This window comes from Dipteris shenzhenensis, chromosome 27, assembly GCF_047967505.1.
Source record: "Dipteris shenzhenensis isolate YYH24624 ecotype China chromosome 27, Dip_SZ_1.0, whole genome shotgun sequence".
In the NCBI taxonomy this organism is placed as follows: domain Eukaryota; kingdom Viridiplantae; phylum Streptophyta; class Polypodiopsida; order Gleicheniales; family Dipteridaceae; genus Dipteris; species Dipteris shenzhenensis.
In genome coordinates, this window is record NC_141622.1 from 30766743 (window position 1) to 30783652 (window position 16910).

The following is a 16910-nucleotide window of genomic DNA, read 5'->3' on the forward strand; positions in this document are numbered from 1 at the left end:
AAACCTTTTTTGACTTCATTTCCAAAAGCTTTGTCACAACCTTTTGCTAAAACGGTCCAAAATGGCTCCAGTAGATGCTCAAAATCATCCAACTGAAGTAAACTAATTTTTTTTGAAGTCATGAAGGAAAATATCAGCTTAGAATCCGGCATGGTATTGCAATCTCTTATTACCTGCATGCAGTGATATATAGCCCATGTTGACCACTCAACTCATATATATCCTAAGCTGACCTACATATGATGCTTCTTCATCGAAAGAAAATCTAGTATGAAGTCCTCATTAGGTGTCATCGAATACATGCATGATTAAGCTAAAAGAGGACCATCTGACCTTACTTTACCTCTAAACCGTAAGGACTAACGAACTTTTTGAGAGTGTCCAAGTCTGTAATCAACGCTGATCTGTTTTTGAGATCACGTTTGTAACCTGAATGCAAATTAGACACCTTAATCAAACCAGAAAGCTCTATGGAAGCATTGCCATAGATATATGGTTCTCCGTAGCTTGCAAAACTTGGGAAACCGATTGACATAAAGAAAGCGGCCAATGCTTCCTCCTCAATCTACCAATAAGCTAAAGTACTGTGGAGAGGTTTGATGTGGGTAGATCTAGCCCAGAAATCTCTTTGACCAATTTGGCAATCCAAGCTCCCACTACAATGACACAGTTTCTTCCAAGAACAAATCCATTGCTCATAGCCACCAGTACCCCATCTTGTCTGTTAGGCATTCCGAGCCTATGATCTCTTTTTCTACCCTAGTTTGGTCTCAAAGGTGCGCCCCATGCTTTGAAACAAGGAGATGAAACATAGCGAGTGTCTTAGAGGCATGAGTATGCCACCCTGCTCGGTGACTATGATAATCCATTGGTGTGGCAACTCTACGATAGGAAATTGAGCAACAGCTTCCGTAGGATTCAGTACCTTGGGCTGGATGCCGTGTTTCTTGCAAGTGATCATAGGTGACGGGATATCAGCCAAACATGTCTCTTGCAAAAGGAAGCCCAAAAGCAATAGGCATCGGCTATAGATATCAGTAGATTCGAGTGCTTTACATCAACAGAAGAGATGGCTATGAATGTGAAGACTGAGAAAAGAAAGAGCAGTTGGACTGCTTCTAGTGGGACAAATTGAGAAGTTTGGCGGTGATCAATGCTGAGCGCAAAGGATGCTTCACAACGTGTGATTTGTGTAGTGGGTGGAGCTTATGCGATGTAGGAGCTGCTTGAAGACTCGTGTTTCCTGATGGCCCAATAGTGAGCTGTGCTATCTTAGTATGAACCATGTAGCCAGCTTCCTCCTACGCCTCCTCCCAAAGCTCAAAGGCCTCCTTCATCATGTATGTGTAGGAACAGAACCTTGGAGAAAAGTTTGATTCAAGAGCAAGATGTAAGGAACATTCTTATGAAGGAAACATTGGCAAGAATGACGGGAGCTTGTGAGGCAAGGGAAATGAGAGGGGAAGAAAAATTTCAGAAGAATGAAATTTAACGTGTAGAGAAGATGGAGAGGAAGCACGGTGGAGCAATTGCTAAGCACTATGAGGAAAGAAGCAACAACCACGACCTTCCACAAAAAGTACGAGCACCATGGTAGTAGTGTGAAGAAGATGACTGACAAAAGAAACTCGACCACATGTGACAGCTAATTGTACTTACTCTATTGATAGAGACAATTAATCTCTCCTAAATCAAACCGTCTACCAAAATACACAAGTGTGCAGGGAATAAAGCCTCCACTGAGAAGCCAATTAAAATTCACGTGTTTTTATATTTCAAAAAATTCAAGAATTTTTTCTTTACAAAATGAGAACGATTACTAAGGCTACCCGGAGGGCAAGCCAAAAATGAGCCAACATTGTCAGTACGTTCATGAAAAAATTAAAAATAAGCCAACATTGTCATAGATGGTCATGTTACTCGTCTACTATGGGTTAGAGACCCCGCCAACATTGTTAGAGATGGGTCATGTTACTCGCGTCTATTATGGGTTAGAGACCCGCTCCGCTGGGTCTCAAGGTGGGATGCTAAATGTCTTTAATTTCAAGAAATAAAATTTCAAGTTTCAAGAACCCCTCCACCATAGGAATTGCTTGGCTTGTCTCTTGCTCAGTTTGCTAAAGGTTTCAGGGAGATGAGAAGCAATTCGCACAAAAAATCTCCCCCCACCCTCCCAACCACACACATGCTCTGTGTATGTGTGTGTGTGTGTGTGTGTGTGTGTGTGTGTGGTTCACACACATTGTCTCTTCCTTGTGCACATATAATATTTCTCTCTCCATCACACACCCACGTGTTCTCTCTATAGCTTGAGTGTCTTCCTCACATGCATACACACACGGACACTCAAACATAGGAGATCCTTGCTCTCCTTTTTGGCCTGCCCTCTGGGTAGCCTTAGCAATCGTTCTTATTTTGTAAAGTAAAAATTCTAAATTTTTAGGATTAATTTTCTTCTAAAATAGGTGTGATGCTTTGATTGGCTACCCCCATCAAGTGGGAGTTACGTGCACTAATGGCTTTGAGACAAGTTTGGCAATGAACATTCAAGACTTAGGGCCCTAGTTTTTAATGTCATTCCGTCTCTCTCTCCATTCATTACCTCCTTTGTTTTACATTTTGGGCAAGCCTTATGAATGACAAAAGTCATTCATTTCTTTCACTTGTTTTGGCCTGGCCCTCTGGGCAAAGCAGAAATTATGCATTTTTAGAAATTTTAAGAGTGCATTTTTCCTATTCGACAATATGTTGACTCTTCTTCATTGGACTTGAATGCATTCAAGACTTTAAAGTGGTTGACTCTCTCTCTCTCTCTCTCTCTCTCTCTCCCCACCCTCAAGTCTTCTTACAAACCATCTCCACCTTTTCTCCCTCCCCCCCCCCCCTCTCTCTCTCCCCTTTATCTCTTGCAATCTTCCTCCACACCATGCTTTTTTGTTTGCTTTTTTGGCCCTACAAGGGTCCTAACAGATGGACAGATTAGGTTTTTGCTAATCAGGCCCATCCCACTTCTTTCAGTTCATTTGGTCAACTTGACCGCTTTAAGTTTTGGTTTAGTGGTTGTTTAAGGCTTTCTAATCTGCTCCTAATGTGTTGTTAGGGTCAAGTTTTTTCCCCCTTGTGGAGGCTTTAAATGCTTTTGTCTTTTATTTTGGTATTTCTCTCTAGGCACCACTCTTGCCAAAATAGCCACGTCCCCACTTTTATTGATGCTCTGTCCCACTTTTATTTAATGATCCATCCACCACCACCACCACCACACACACACACACACACACACACACACACACCCCTCTTTCACCTCTTTTCTCTAATCTCTTTCACTCATCTACCTAGAGTACAAGATCAACATCATCCTTTTCCAACACACATGTCATCGATCCATTGACGCAATCCACTCTACCAATCACATAATTTCTCTTAGTATTCTATGGCACCACATTTCTCAACACCTCCAAGTGCCTTTACACTTAGACTTATAATGACATTCCAAAAGGCAGGGCCTTAGTGGGATCCCTACCTTGTTGATCTTGGGCAGGCCTTATGAATGATTAAATATCATTCACCTTGTTGGCCTGCCCTCTGGGTAGCCTTAGTAATCGTTCTCATTTTGTAAAGCAGAAATTCTGAACATTTAGGATTAATTTGCTTCTAAAATAGGTGTGATGCTTTGATTGGCTGCCGATGCCAAGTGGGATTTACATGCACTAATGGCTTTGATTGGCAATGAACATTCAAGACTTAGGGCCCCTTGTTTTTATTGTCATTCCGTCTCTCTCCATTCATTACCTCCTTTGTTTTACATTTTGGGAGGCCTTATGAATGACAAAAGTCATTCATTTCTTTCATTTGTTCTTCCTCATGTACACCTGCACACACATACATGCATACATCCTCGTTACAAAGTCTCTCCCTCTCTCACACAAAAACAAATACTCTCTTATGACTAATTCCCTTCACACGCATGCACACACATACATACACAAATAGGAGACATACACAAATAAATACTCAAACTTAGAAGACATGCAAAACATACACACATAAACACTCAAGCTTAGGAGACACTAATACACAAACACTCAAATCTATGCTTCTTCTTGCCTTTGGTTGCCACAGGGCAACTTTTCCCTAATAACCAAATAGAAGTAAATATAGATGTGTGTACATGGCCTTGATTGTACAACATGCATGTATATTTCCTTTTAGCTTTTCTTTTCAAACATACATAAAACCTTTCCTCCAAATAAGAGCAATGCTTAGGCTTAACTGAGATCTAATTCAAGAATTCCTAAAAAGAATGCAAATATTTAGATGCATAACATCCATGTTGCTGTAAACCCATCATGCCACAATCATGATTCCAATAAGAAATGCTAGTCAAGGTTCTTGAAAAAGTGTTATACCTTCGAATTGAAGACCCCCTTCACTGTAGGCATCATAGGATGGAGTGATCCATGAGAAAGTATTTGACCACACAGCCCTTGCAACTCACTCACTATCTTTAATGGATACATACATACATACATACATGCATACATACATGCATGCATGCATACATCTCTGTGTGTGTAGATAGATAGCTTATTTCTTAAAATATGTTTTTTAATAAATTATTTATGGAGGCTTTAGAAGGCAAGAGCAATAGATAGATAGATAGATAGATAGACACACACACACATAGAGTCTCTCTCTCTCTCTCTCTCTCTCTCTCTAGTTGTGTGTATGTGTGTGTGTAGAGAGAGAGAGAGAGAGAGAGAGAGAGAGAGAGAGAGAGAGAGAGAGAGAGAGAACTCAAAAAATCCATCTATACTAAGGTGGACATCTCTTGGTAGTTGTACAATTCTATTGGCTAGTTGAGAAGTAACAAAGGAGAATCATCACCAAGTTAACCTCGACCATCATTCCTATTCTCCTTCTCAACCTCCAAAGCCACCTTAGCCCCCTCCTTGAGCTTTCTTGTAAATGAAATCTCCTCTTTCTTTCTTCCTCCTTCCTCTCACACCAAATCTCGCTTCCCCTCCCACCACAGCAATCTCTCTATTGCCCTCTTTTCATAGCTTGTTGTAGTGGCCCTTTTTCTCTCTCCCACTTCTTTGCCTGCACCATCTCTATCCCTAATGAGTGCACCTACATCTGTTACACAGAGAAAGGGTGGGTTTCTTGCTAGCCTACAATTTGTTAGGCAAGGTACCCTAGATTATCCCACTGGCCAACTTGTCTAAGCTCTCCTACTAAGACAAAAAGGAAAATCTACTTGACTCTCACCAACCCATAGGCAATGACACTAAAGGAAGCAGGGTGCGGGGGTGGAGGTCCAAAATCTTCCCAAGGCAAGGGCAACCGAGGGAGTGGGAGGAGAAGAGGAGGTGGGAGAGGAGGCAGCAGAGGCGATGGTGAGGGGAGATGGAGGGGCATGAGGACGATGTCACTAATGTCAGGATGGAGTTGATGGATTTGTCGATGACGAGAATGGACAACATTATGGAGAGTTTTGATGGCAGTAAGGGAGGTAGAGATGCGGAGGGGGGTGGGAGAAGGGATCAAGCGAGGGGAAGCAAGACAGAGGGTGGGAAGGAGTGGGAGAGGTGGAGGCTGTTGTTGGAGGAGGGGAGGGAGGAATGCATGCCATGAAAGGTGGAAATAGCGAGATGAGGAATGCATAGCTAGAGCTTGCGAGGAGAAGATATTTTCTTTTTCTTGTCTTCTCTTTGCACATTCCCTATGCCACCCTATTTGACTCCCGCTTGTTGCCGCGGTGCCATGTGTCACTTGCACTTCAGTCCTCACTATAGCAAATTTGCCATAGTTCCATCAGTAGTCTGTCACACCACCAGGACTCTCTTTGCCATGTTGAGACTCTCTATGCTGTCGGGACTCTCTCTACCTCTCTCCATTGATTGCAATTTCTCCTGTTGCGACATTTCTGTTGGCAAGCTTCCCTCCCGTGCTCCCTCACATGCTCTCATATGCTCGCTGAACCTCGAACCTCGTCCTCTCTCCCTAAACCTACCTCCTTTCTCCCCGAACCTCCCTCATCTCTATAGCGCCTCCACGTGGCTTCTTCTCAAGCCTTCCCCAAAAACACTTCCTTTAGGAAGTAGGGGATGCCTCACACATGCACATGTGCAATTACATGTGTATACACAGACTTGAGCATGTGTGTGTAATTTTGTGCATAGGTGATGTTAGTATATGCTTGTATTTGGGTGTACATGTGTGTATGTGTATCTATGTGTTTATTTGGGTGTACATGTGTGTATGTATATATGTGTGTTTATTTGGGTGTACATGTGTCTATGTATATATAGTGTGGTAACTTGTGGCAAAGCCACCATGGAAAATGGGGAGAGAAACCCGATCTAAGAGTTCTTTGATTTTTCATCAAGCATCCTTACATTGATGTTCTAACTTCTCAATATGATGCATTGGAGCTTTCAAAAAGATTCAATTGTATGTATGTATGTGTATGTATGTAGATGTAGATGTAGATGTAGATGTGGATGTGGATGTGGATGTGGATGTAGAGGTAGAGGTAGAGGTAGAGGTAGAGGTAGAGGTAGAGGTAGAGGTAGATGTAGATGTAGATGTAGATGTAGATGTAGATGTAGATGTAGATGTAGATGTAGATGTAGATGTAGATGTAGATGTAGGTGTGTGTGTGTGTGTGTGTGTGTGTGTATCACTCTATGTATGTCTCTCACTCTCTTACTCTCTACTTGTTGATGGTCCACATCAGCGCCACCTCAATCGTGCTCGTGATTTTTTCTAAAATAAATGCCACCACATACATAATCCTGCAGTGATCGCTATATATCTCACTCTATGTATGTTTCTCACTCTCTTACTCTCTACTTGTTGATGGTCAGTGCCACCTCAATTGTGCTTGTGATCTTTTCTAAAATAAATGCCTCCAGATACATGGTACACACCCTGCAGTGATCGTAGTTATTTGGTATCCGCTTGTACTTATAGATACACCTTTTTGTAAAAGGATATGCATTTCTATCGCTTTGCCTCCCATAACGCCAACCCTTCCTTGCTTACCCATCCAAGTTTTTGAACAACTTGCTTCATAAGCCCATCAAATATGTCATGGCATGCAATTGAGTTGAAGCCAATAATATAGCTTTTGTGATTATTTACTTCACTCCATTCTAGATTTGTAAGATTGCTTTCTGTTACGTTAACATAGCTAGTTACATTAACATTAACCCTAACAACACTACTCATTTTAGTGTTGGTTGTTGCAAACATCTCTTTTGGACACCCAAGCTCTACATAAAATCACATGCTAAAAACAACATCAAACTAAAACTTTAAATTTACATTAAATAGACATTGTTAAGGTAGGGTCTCATCAAACATACAAAATTAAACCCCCAAATTAACCTCTCCTTCCACTGAGAGGCGCCTCATCGCTCGTCGTCTCCTAAGTCTTCTTCTCTCTTGCCCTCTCCACCTCTTCTCCCCTTTGAATTGTAGAGTCTCTAGCTCTAGGACCTAAAGAAATTATGCCAAAATTGATTTTGAGGTAAAACAAACAATGCACATGCTTCAGGTAAAAGGTCTCTGCAGATAGTCTGTCCAAAGTAATGCGATTGGGAAGTCTACCATATAGGCTTTTGTTTTGATCTCTCATTGGGAAGTCTATCATATAGGCTTTGTTTTGCTCATTGAGCATGTTGCTGTGTCATTCCGGATTTCAATTCTGCTATCGGAAATGCTAGAGTGTGCTCTATTAGAATCACTATAGAGCTGGAAAGCATGATAGAAATACAAATGGAGGAATTCGAAGATAAGGGATGCAACAGCTTTTCTAAGACAACAAGAAAATTCCAAATTAGTGTATGCCCGACTGAAAAATCCCCTACCTCCATCGACAAAGCGAGATTCACTTGCAAGCAATGCTAGCCTACTGGCAATGCTCGACAACAGATATCCCACCCCCTTCATGATCAGCAATTCCCCACTCAACAAAGTCCTACTGCTCCAGCCAAATGACAAAAAATCAACTCTTTGAAGTTCCGAATTGATACTTTTGTGTGTTGCTATTTTATTGCATTAAATTTTTGAACACCAAGAACGACCGTTTAAATGTTGCAAAGCTCCCCTGTACTCTCCAACCTAGAAGCTCCTTCCTATGGTGAACCTTCTCTTCCTAAAAAATCCATGGCTTTTTTAGAAAATCTTCAATTAGAGTGAGGGGAGAGAGAAGTGAATGGGCCTCTCAGTTTAATTAGCTCGCCTTCCTTTCGAGATTCCACCTTCATGGAGGCCCTTGTCGGATCCGAGGAATGTTACTATTCCTTTTCTCTAGGAATTTTCGCAGAACCTTTTTTTCATGAATACCTGTAATCAAGTAGTCATGCAATTTTGTTTCCAGCGCCTCTCCCTTTTCCTTGAGTAGCTCCTCTAGTTTCATTTTCTATTCCTTGGCTGTTGTAAGACTCGTTGTTTTCAATCATGAAAAAGAAGAGATGCTCAGCCTTGTTGCACACAATAACGTAAGGATAATCGGCAAGGTTTGGTCTCGGCTTGTGGAGTGCAATGCTACCTTGAGATGTAGATAGTATCCAAATACTTGCACATCTACACAACTTAAATGGGATCAAGACACCTGAAGGTCGCCTGGTGCATCTTCAATGTTCTCCACAGCTTCTTTACCATGGCATCAGACGCATATTGTTGACATAAAGTTCCTCTCAGGTGCACGTCCCTAGCTCTGTAGGATCGTCCTGTGAGGAGGAAGCATTCAAATCTCCACCAAGCCTCCATTTTGACAACTTCTTCCTCAAATACAACGTCTTCATCCATGAACTGCAAAAGACACATCAACTCCATAAGATTCTTGTGGGGGTTAAAGGTCACTGTGCCTTTACCCCGGTTATGTACAATACTCAAACACATATATAAATGAATGAAAAAAGAAGATTAGGGTGGTTCTGCACCCACCAAACTTGTGTGGCTCTCTGTCTCTCTCTCTCTCCTTCTTCCGTTCTTGCTTCCGTTGAGAGCACTCTCAACTGGTATCAGAGCCCGGGTGATCTAGCTGAGCGTGCGTGAATGCTTGGAAGCTCAGCAGCTCTGTGGGAGGAAGGAGAAGCTCTGTGGGAAGCTTTGTGGGTGACTTTACTCGCATCCGAGTGTGCAAAGACCTTGGAGAAACCTTTGGAAAAGTCACTTTGGCTTTGCGAAGTGGTTTCGAGAGCCTGTTAAGTGGTTTCAAAGAAAAAGTCGTTTTTTGAGCTTTTTCCTGTTCCGTGCGACGACAGAGACTCCATATTGACTTGTAAAGGCAACTATTGCTTGCTTTTGGTGTCCACATTACTTCAGGAGCTTGGAAACACCTTCATTCCTGAATCTGGGATCATTTCAGTGGATTTCTGACTCACTGTGTCAGTTCCTGCGTTTTTTGCCCGGGTGTTGGAACTCAAGTTTGGAGCAACCATTTGCAGATCTGTCAGTTCCGGTGGACTCAGGAGGTCCTAAAACTTCTATGTTGTTCATCATTCGCACTCCGGTGGAGTTTACAAACAGCTCTGTTTCCAAAAACGTTTTTCAGTCCGTGTGTTGGACCCAATGATTGAGACCACGGTTTCCAAAACCGTCTGTCCCATTGCGTTCCGGACGCCCAAAAACCCCTACCTATCAGTTCTTGCACGATTTGGTGGAGGATTTTCAGAGTTATAGATCTCTGTGTATTCGATTTCGTCTCTCTGTTATGCGTTTTTCATTCTAAGGTTTTGAAAACTTAGATTTATGCCACATGGCAATGGATAAGTATTGACTCCCATTTCTCACTCATCGGTTGGGATTTTGGAGTTCTGGTAGAAAAGAGATATTTGCAGATTTTCTTGCTGATTCCGATTATGCAATGGCGCCCATGTTTTGAGGCATCTCAGGTTCTATTTTTAGTAGCGCTCATTACCGTGGGACTATGATTTCTTGAGCATACCTTATGCAGATCACTCTGGTTGCAGTTTGAGCAGTGTGCGCTCATTCATGGTATGCATTGGGTTGCCGTGGATGATTTATAGGCCATTTGGATGCATTGCGGTCCTTGTTGGATGCACTGATAGGCCCAAATTGCCTTGTGGGATGCTATTTTTTATGGACGCTTTGCACATGGATGCTATTTTATGCTGAGGGACAGCTTTGAAACATTGCAGGTGATGCACTGATAGTGCTATGCTCTCTTGGATGAGACATTATTGATGCATATGCTAGTGGACAGTGTTTATGCTTGAGTCATTTGGCACTTATTGGCATTTTCTTTTGGGCCAGATTTGCTCATATGGATGCATAGTATATGCACATGAGTCAGATGCTTTGAGCTTTGAGTTTTGGTGATATTTCACTCTATTGTGGCATACACATTTGGGTGCACCTGGTATTTGGTGTGATTCTCTCTTGAGGCACTAGCATTTGGGATTTTGCTTTATTTGCATCATGGCATCCTCTTCCATGTCTGAAAAAGAGTTTTTCAACATTAAAAAGTTTGATAGGACAAACTTTTCTTTGTGGAAAGAACAAATAAGGGATGTGCTTATTCAAAAGAAGCAGATTAAACCCTTGGCAGGGATTGAAGCTAAGCCTGCAAATATGTCTGAGGATGATTGGAATGAGTTGGATGCATTAGCAAAGTCTACTATTAGACTTCATCTTGCAGAGTCAGTTTATTTCACAGTAGTAACAGACTACTGAAGATTTGTGGAAGAAACTGTGTGCCACTTATGAGAAGGAAACTGCCTTTAATAAAGTTTACCTCATGAAGAGGTTGTTTGAGCTGCAGATGAAGGAAGGGGTCTCCATTGCTTCTCACTTGAATGAATTCAATATTATTTTCAGCCAGCTTCAGGCTCAGAAGATGAATTTTGATGCGGAGACTAAGGCAATATTTCTCTTATGTTCATTGCCATCCTCATGGGATACCTTCCGTACAGCTGTCAGTAATGCTGCACCTGGTGGAGTACTGAAATTTGATGATGTTGTGGGTAGCTTGTTGGCCGAGGAGATTAGACGGAAGTCTATGGATGGCAACAAGCAGGATGCAGCCTTAAATGTGCAAAGGGGCAGATCACAGTTCAGGGGGAAGTCCCAAGAAAGAGGGAAGTCTCGTAGCAAATCCAGGGCACGGAACATTGAGTGTTACCATTGTGGCAAGAAGGGCCATATGAAAAAGGATTGCTACAAGCTAAAAAGAGAGCAAAGGGATAAGAAAAAGAATGCAAATTGGGGTGCAAATCAAAAGGAAGAGAGTCCAAGGGAGGACAAAGGAAAAGTGAGGACAAAGGAAAAGTGAAGATCGAGGAGATCAATGCAGTCACACATGATAGTGACAATGACATTCTCTTCATGTCTAGTTTATCTGCAGAGTTTCTTACCACTTCAGATGATGCATATTCCCAGGATTGGATTTTGGATTCTGGTGCTTCATTCCATGTTACTCCCCATAGGGAATGGTTCTCCACTTATGATAGTGGAAAGCCAGGTTGTGTGCATCTTGGAAATGACTATGCATGTGACATAGTGGGAGCAGGTGACATAAAGTTTTCTTTTGCAAATGGGTCTGCATTTGTTTTGAAACATGTGAGACATGTGCCTAAGCTGACCACGAGTCTTATTTCAGTGGGTCAGCTAGATGATGCTGGTTTTCACACCACTTTTGGCTTTCAGAGTTGGAAAATTCAGAAGGGCTCTATGCTTTTGGCCAGGGGTGCCAAGTGTGGGACTTTGTATCCCTTACATGTATCAGGGGTATTTGATCATGTTGTTGCAATAACCGAGCAGCCAAGCACTTCTTTGTGGCATTGCAGGTTGGGGCACATGAGCCAGAATGGAATGAAACTCTTATGCCGTTTGGGTTATGTACCGCATTTGAGTTTCTCTGATTTTGAATTTTGTGAGCACTGTCTCTATGGGAAGCAGACTAAATCAGCCCATAAAAGAAAAGGAAAGAAAGAGTTTGAAATGCTCGATTTGGTGCATTCAGACGTATGTGGTCCCTGCCTACACGGTCATTAGGCGGGGCTGAATACTATGTGACATTCATTGATGATGCAACTAGGAAATTGTGGGCTTATGCTATAGCTCGGAAGAGTGATGTGTTCCAGGTATTTCAAAAATGGCTGGCCTTGGTTGAGAATCAGTCAGGTAGAACGCTTAAATGCCTACGGACTGACAATGGTGGAAAGTATCTCTCTCATGACTTTCAGCATTTCTGTGATACACGTGGGATTAAGAGGGAGCTCACATCCCCTCATACTCCAGAGCAAAATCCAGTTGCAGAAAAGATGAATCGTACCATTCAAGAAAGGTTGCAATGCATGCTTTCCAATGCAAGTCTTTCTGGTGGTTTTTGGGCTGAGGCAATGAAGACTGCAATGCATGTGATCAATAGATCACCTTGCAAGAGTTTGGATGGTGGTATTCCTGAAGAGGCATGGCGTGGCAAGAAGCCCTCTTACTCTCATTTGCGTATATTTGGGTGTGAGGCATATGCACATGTGCCAAAAGAGCTTCGAAAGAAGCTAGATCCTAAGTCTAGGAAATGCATCTTTCTGGGTTATGGTGAAAGTGGAGAGATGGGCTATCGTCTCTGGGATCCAGAAGCAAAGAAGATCATACGCAGCCATGATGTGGTCTTCAATGAGAAGAAGATGCATAAGGCACCCATGAGGGATGTGGAAATGAGGAGAATCACTTTCCAGGATGTGAATCCACCTGCATATGTTGATAGACAGCAAGCTGTCCATGCACCAAATGTGCAAGAAATGGTACAACCAAGTACTCCCACAGGTATACAATCAAGGGTAGATGATGGATCATCTATTGGTGGAAATGATGAGCCAAATGTGGCTGATATGCAAGTGGGACAGCAAGCTGAAATGCCCTTGAGAAGATCATCTAGAGTGTCTAGACCGCCTGATAGGTTTGTTCCAGGGGTAGACTATGTGATGCTTACTGATTGCGGGGAGCCTTCTTGCTACAGAGAGGCTATGATGCGTGAGGATCAACGCAAGTGGGAGTATGCTATGCAATCAGAGATGAGTTCACTTATGAAGAATAAGACTTGGGACTTGGTTTCTTTGCCACATGGAAAGAAAGCATTGCCATGTAAATGGGTCTAAAAAATGAAGGTCACAGGTGATGATGTGCCTAGGTACAAGGCCCGTTTGGTTGCTAAAGGGTTCAAGCAAGAGAAGGGTGTGGACTTTGATGAGATATTCTCTCCGGTTGTGAAGATGACCACACTTAGATGCATGCTTGGACTAGTGGCATCAGAGGATATGGAGCTTATGCAGATGGATGTCAAGACAGCTTTCTTGCATGGGGATTTGCATGAGGAAATTTACATGGTGCAGCCGGAAGGCTTTAAAGAAAAGGGCAAAGAGCATTTAGTTTGTAAGCTGAAGAAGAGTCTCTATGGTCTTAAGCAAGCGCCTAGAGAATGGTATCAGAAGTTTGATGCTTTCATTCGGTCCCAGGGTTTTAGAAGGAGTGAAATTGATCACTGTCTCTACACTAAAAGGGCTAAGGATAGTAGTCTGATAATCCTGGCACTATATGTGGATGATATGCTATTGGCTAGCAAGAATACTTATGAGCTAGATGCATTAAAGGCCAAGTTGCATGAGGCCTTTGATATGAAGGATTTGGGACTTGCAGGTCATATTCTTGGTATGCGCATCACGCGTGATCGGAGTAGGAAACTCCTTTGGCTTTCACAAAAAGAGTATGTTACAAAAGTATTACAGCGTTTCAATATGGAGGGGGGGAAGGCAGTGAGTACTCCATTGCCTCCATATGTGAAACTGAGTCATACAGATAGTCCCAAATCAGATGAGGAAAGGGCCATGATGGCCAAGGTTCCTTATGCATCAGCAGTTGGGAGTCTTATGTATGCTATGATAGCTACTAGACCAGACATTGCATTTGCAGTGGTAGTTGTTAGCCGGTATATGGCTAATCCAGGAAAGAGGCATTGGGAGGCAGTTAAGTGTATCATGAGGTACATGAAGGGTACCAAGGAGATGTGCATTTGCTTTGGTAAAGGAGACATGCGTGTACTTGGGTACACAGATTCAGACTATGCAGGGCATGTGGATAGTAGGAGATCCACTTCTGGTTATGTGTTCACCTTTGCAGGTGGTGCAGTGTCGTGGATGTCTCGTGCACAGAAGTGCATGGCTTTGTCTACCACAGAGGCTGAGTATGTTGCAGCCACAGAGGGTTGCAAGGAGGCTATATGGCTTGATCGGCTAGTGGGAGATTTGGGGATTCATACAAGTGTACCGACATTGCATAGTGATTCCATGAGTGCTATTCAGCTAGTACGGAATCCGGTCTTTCATGCAAAGACCAAACACATTGAGGTCAGGTACCATTTCATCAGGGAGATACTTGAGGACAAGCGCATAGAGCTTGTCAAGGTTCATATAGATGATAACCCTGCAGATATGCTGACGAAGAGTCTACCTAGTCAGCGGTTTGAGTATTGTCGTGTATTGATGGGCATTGGATAGTATGCTCACTGGTTGTTCTCCCTTAAAGGCACATTTTCCTTTAAGTGGGAGGTTGTGGGGGTTAAAGGTCACTGTGCCTTTACCCCGGTTATGTACAATACTCAAACACATATATAAATGAATGGAAAAAGAAGATTAGGGTGGTTCTGCACCCACCAAACTTGTGTGGCTCTCTGTCTCTCTCTCTCTCCTTCTTCCGTTCTTGCTTCCGTTGAGAGCACTCTCAATTCTTGCCAGAATTAATAAGAACACAAGGACCACTGGCAAAACCTTTGCCTCTCTTCATCAGAAATTTGCAAAGTAGCGCCTTTGACACTAGTGCTTTCTGTAGTATTGCCCTTTCTGTGGTCTCCTATGCTTTCAGGATTGCCACAATGGGATTTGTCATAGACAACCTCCCCTCTCGCAATAGGCAATCTCCCCTCGCCAAGTGATACCCTGGCCGTCCTCCGATAAGACTATGCTTAGGTCCTCTCATCAATGGCCTACCAAGACATGCTTCACCTCCCGATCTCCCTATCTCTACTACGCAAATGAAATTTGCTTGGGGTGTTGACATGCTAGTGCTTGGTTTCACTTTCAGGTTGTGCAATCAAATACAAACATCTCCTTTCTTACCTGCAACTCAAGTTGCTTGCAAGTACGTTTGGCACTTTTGCTATCTATAAGCTTGGGATGCAGAAGAAGCTTTTGAACAGAACTACAACTGACTACAGACCAGTTTGATGCCATGGGCTACGGAGGCCATCACGCACATGTGGCATCCGTCTTCAACTGTGCCGCCTCATCTACTTCTTGTCATCCATGCCTCTGCTCTCTGTGCGCCTGTCACTCCTCCCTCCAAACCTCCATCAAGAGCCTTCCACTCCCTCCGAACCTCCAAACCTTCCACTTAGTCCCACCAAACCTCCATCCAGAGCTCTCCCCTCCCTATGAGCTTCCATCCATCCGAAACTACTCCTTCTCCCACAACTCTCCCCTCCCTATGAACCTCCATTCAAGCTCCTCCAAAGCTCCACAACTCTTCTCAAAGCTCAAGACCTCCTCCAATACATCATCTAACCTCTAGAATGCCTCCCCGGATCTCTCCTCTTTGGACACGTGGCTTCCTCGCTCAAGATATTACATGCAGAGCTTTGCTGCTACTCCACACACACAATCCTTGGTGCTATAGAGGTAACATTCCCTCAGAGCGATTTGATTACTCATCCTCAAGTTATGCTTGACTATGCACTCGGCATTGTGATGCGGTCATGGTTACCCATTTGTAGTGGTAGAGCTTCCTTTGATGATGGATTTTGTGCATTTCTTGATGGTCTTTCTCTTGTAGTGTGGGAACTCCATAGTGTCTCTGCTCAGTTTGTAGGAGGCCAGTATCAACAATTTCTTCAAATAGACAAACATACCGTCCCTCAAGAGATATGGAACATTGAAGAGGTGACTCGTTGTTTGGGCATCAATTAGTGCATTTGGATTGAAACTAAGCGGCACTAAGTGGTCAATTGTGAGGGCCACCCCCATGATTACTACTAGAGCATCACTATACTTGGCACTTTCCTCGAGTGTTTTGTCATAGCTTCCATGCATCTATGTTGCATGTTTGTCCAATGCTCTAATGAGTGTTTCTTGGCTTGTCCATTGGATCTTGGAGCATATATTTATTAAGGGCCAATTACGAGGTGCATCCTCTTTGTCTGGATCATGTCGATTGGCATTCCACTTGTAGCACCAGGATACCACTTCAAATGTTGGATGTGCTCGAAAGGAATATGGTGCTTGTAAGTAATCAAGGAGGTACTTTTCTTGGAGCAACTTGGGCCTATGCCATGCAAGTTGTGGCTCTAATTTGTTGCTAATGTCAGGAGTTATATGCACTTGGCAAACGTGCATGGAAATTCCACTGAGATCCCATCCTCCTCTTGACTTCATGTCTAGGTATTGCCTCCAAAGTCACCTATAGGATTGTCTGGAAATGGAATCCTATCTGTCTCACTTTGCTGCAAATCGCGTTTTCGGCCTTTTTTGGCCGTTTCCGTGCCTCTAGATGTCCGATTCCAATGTTTCCAGTGCCATTTTTGGGGTTTTGGGCCGTTCCGGACGCGTCTGCGGTGTCAGAATCACCAAATTCTGCACAAAAAATAAATTTTTAAAAGATTCAAATTAGATCACCTCATTAATGTGACATGCTTCTACAAACATATAGTACTATTTCTTTTTCTTATTTTCATCTTCTTTTGTTGAATTTTCAACGTTACGTTGGCCCACTCCTGATTGGTTGAGAGCCTATTTTCTCTCTCTTCTAAAAGGCCCCAAAATGAGCTCCCTTTTTTCCTAATGTATTATTGGATGGTGAGTTTGGGATTTTTTTATTAGAAAGAAGTG

At 42.9% G+C, this 16910-nt stretch overlaps 1 pseudogene; it reads right to left on the reverse strand.

Annotated features, from left to right (window-relative positions):
* Positions 1-233: 233 nt before the first annotated feature.
* LOC147884153 (putative sarcosine oxidase) lies at positions 234-15260 on the reverse strand (annotated as a pseudogene).
* Positions 15261-16910: the final 1650 nt, after the last annotated feature.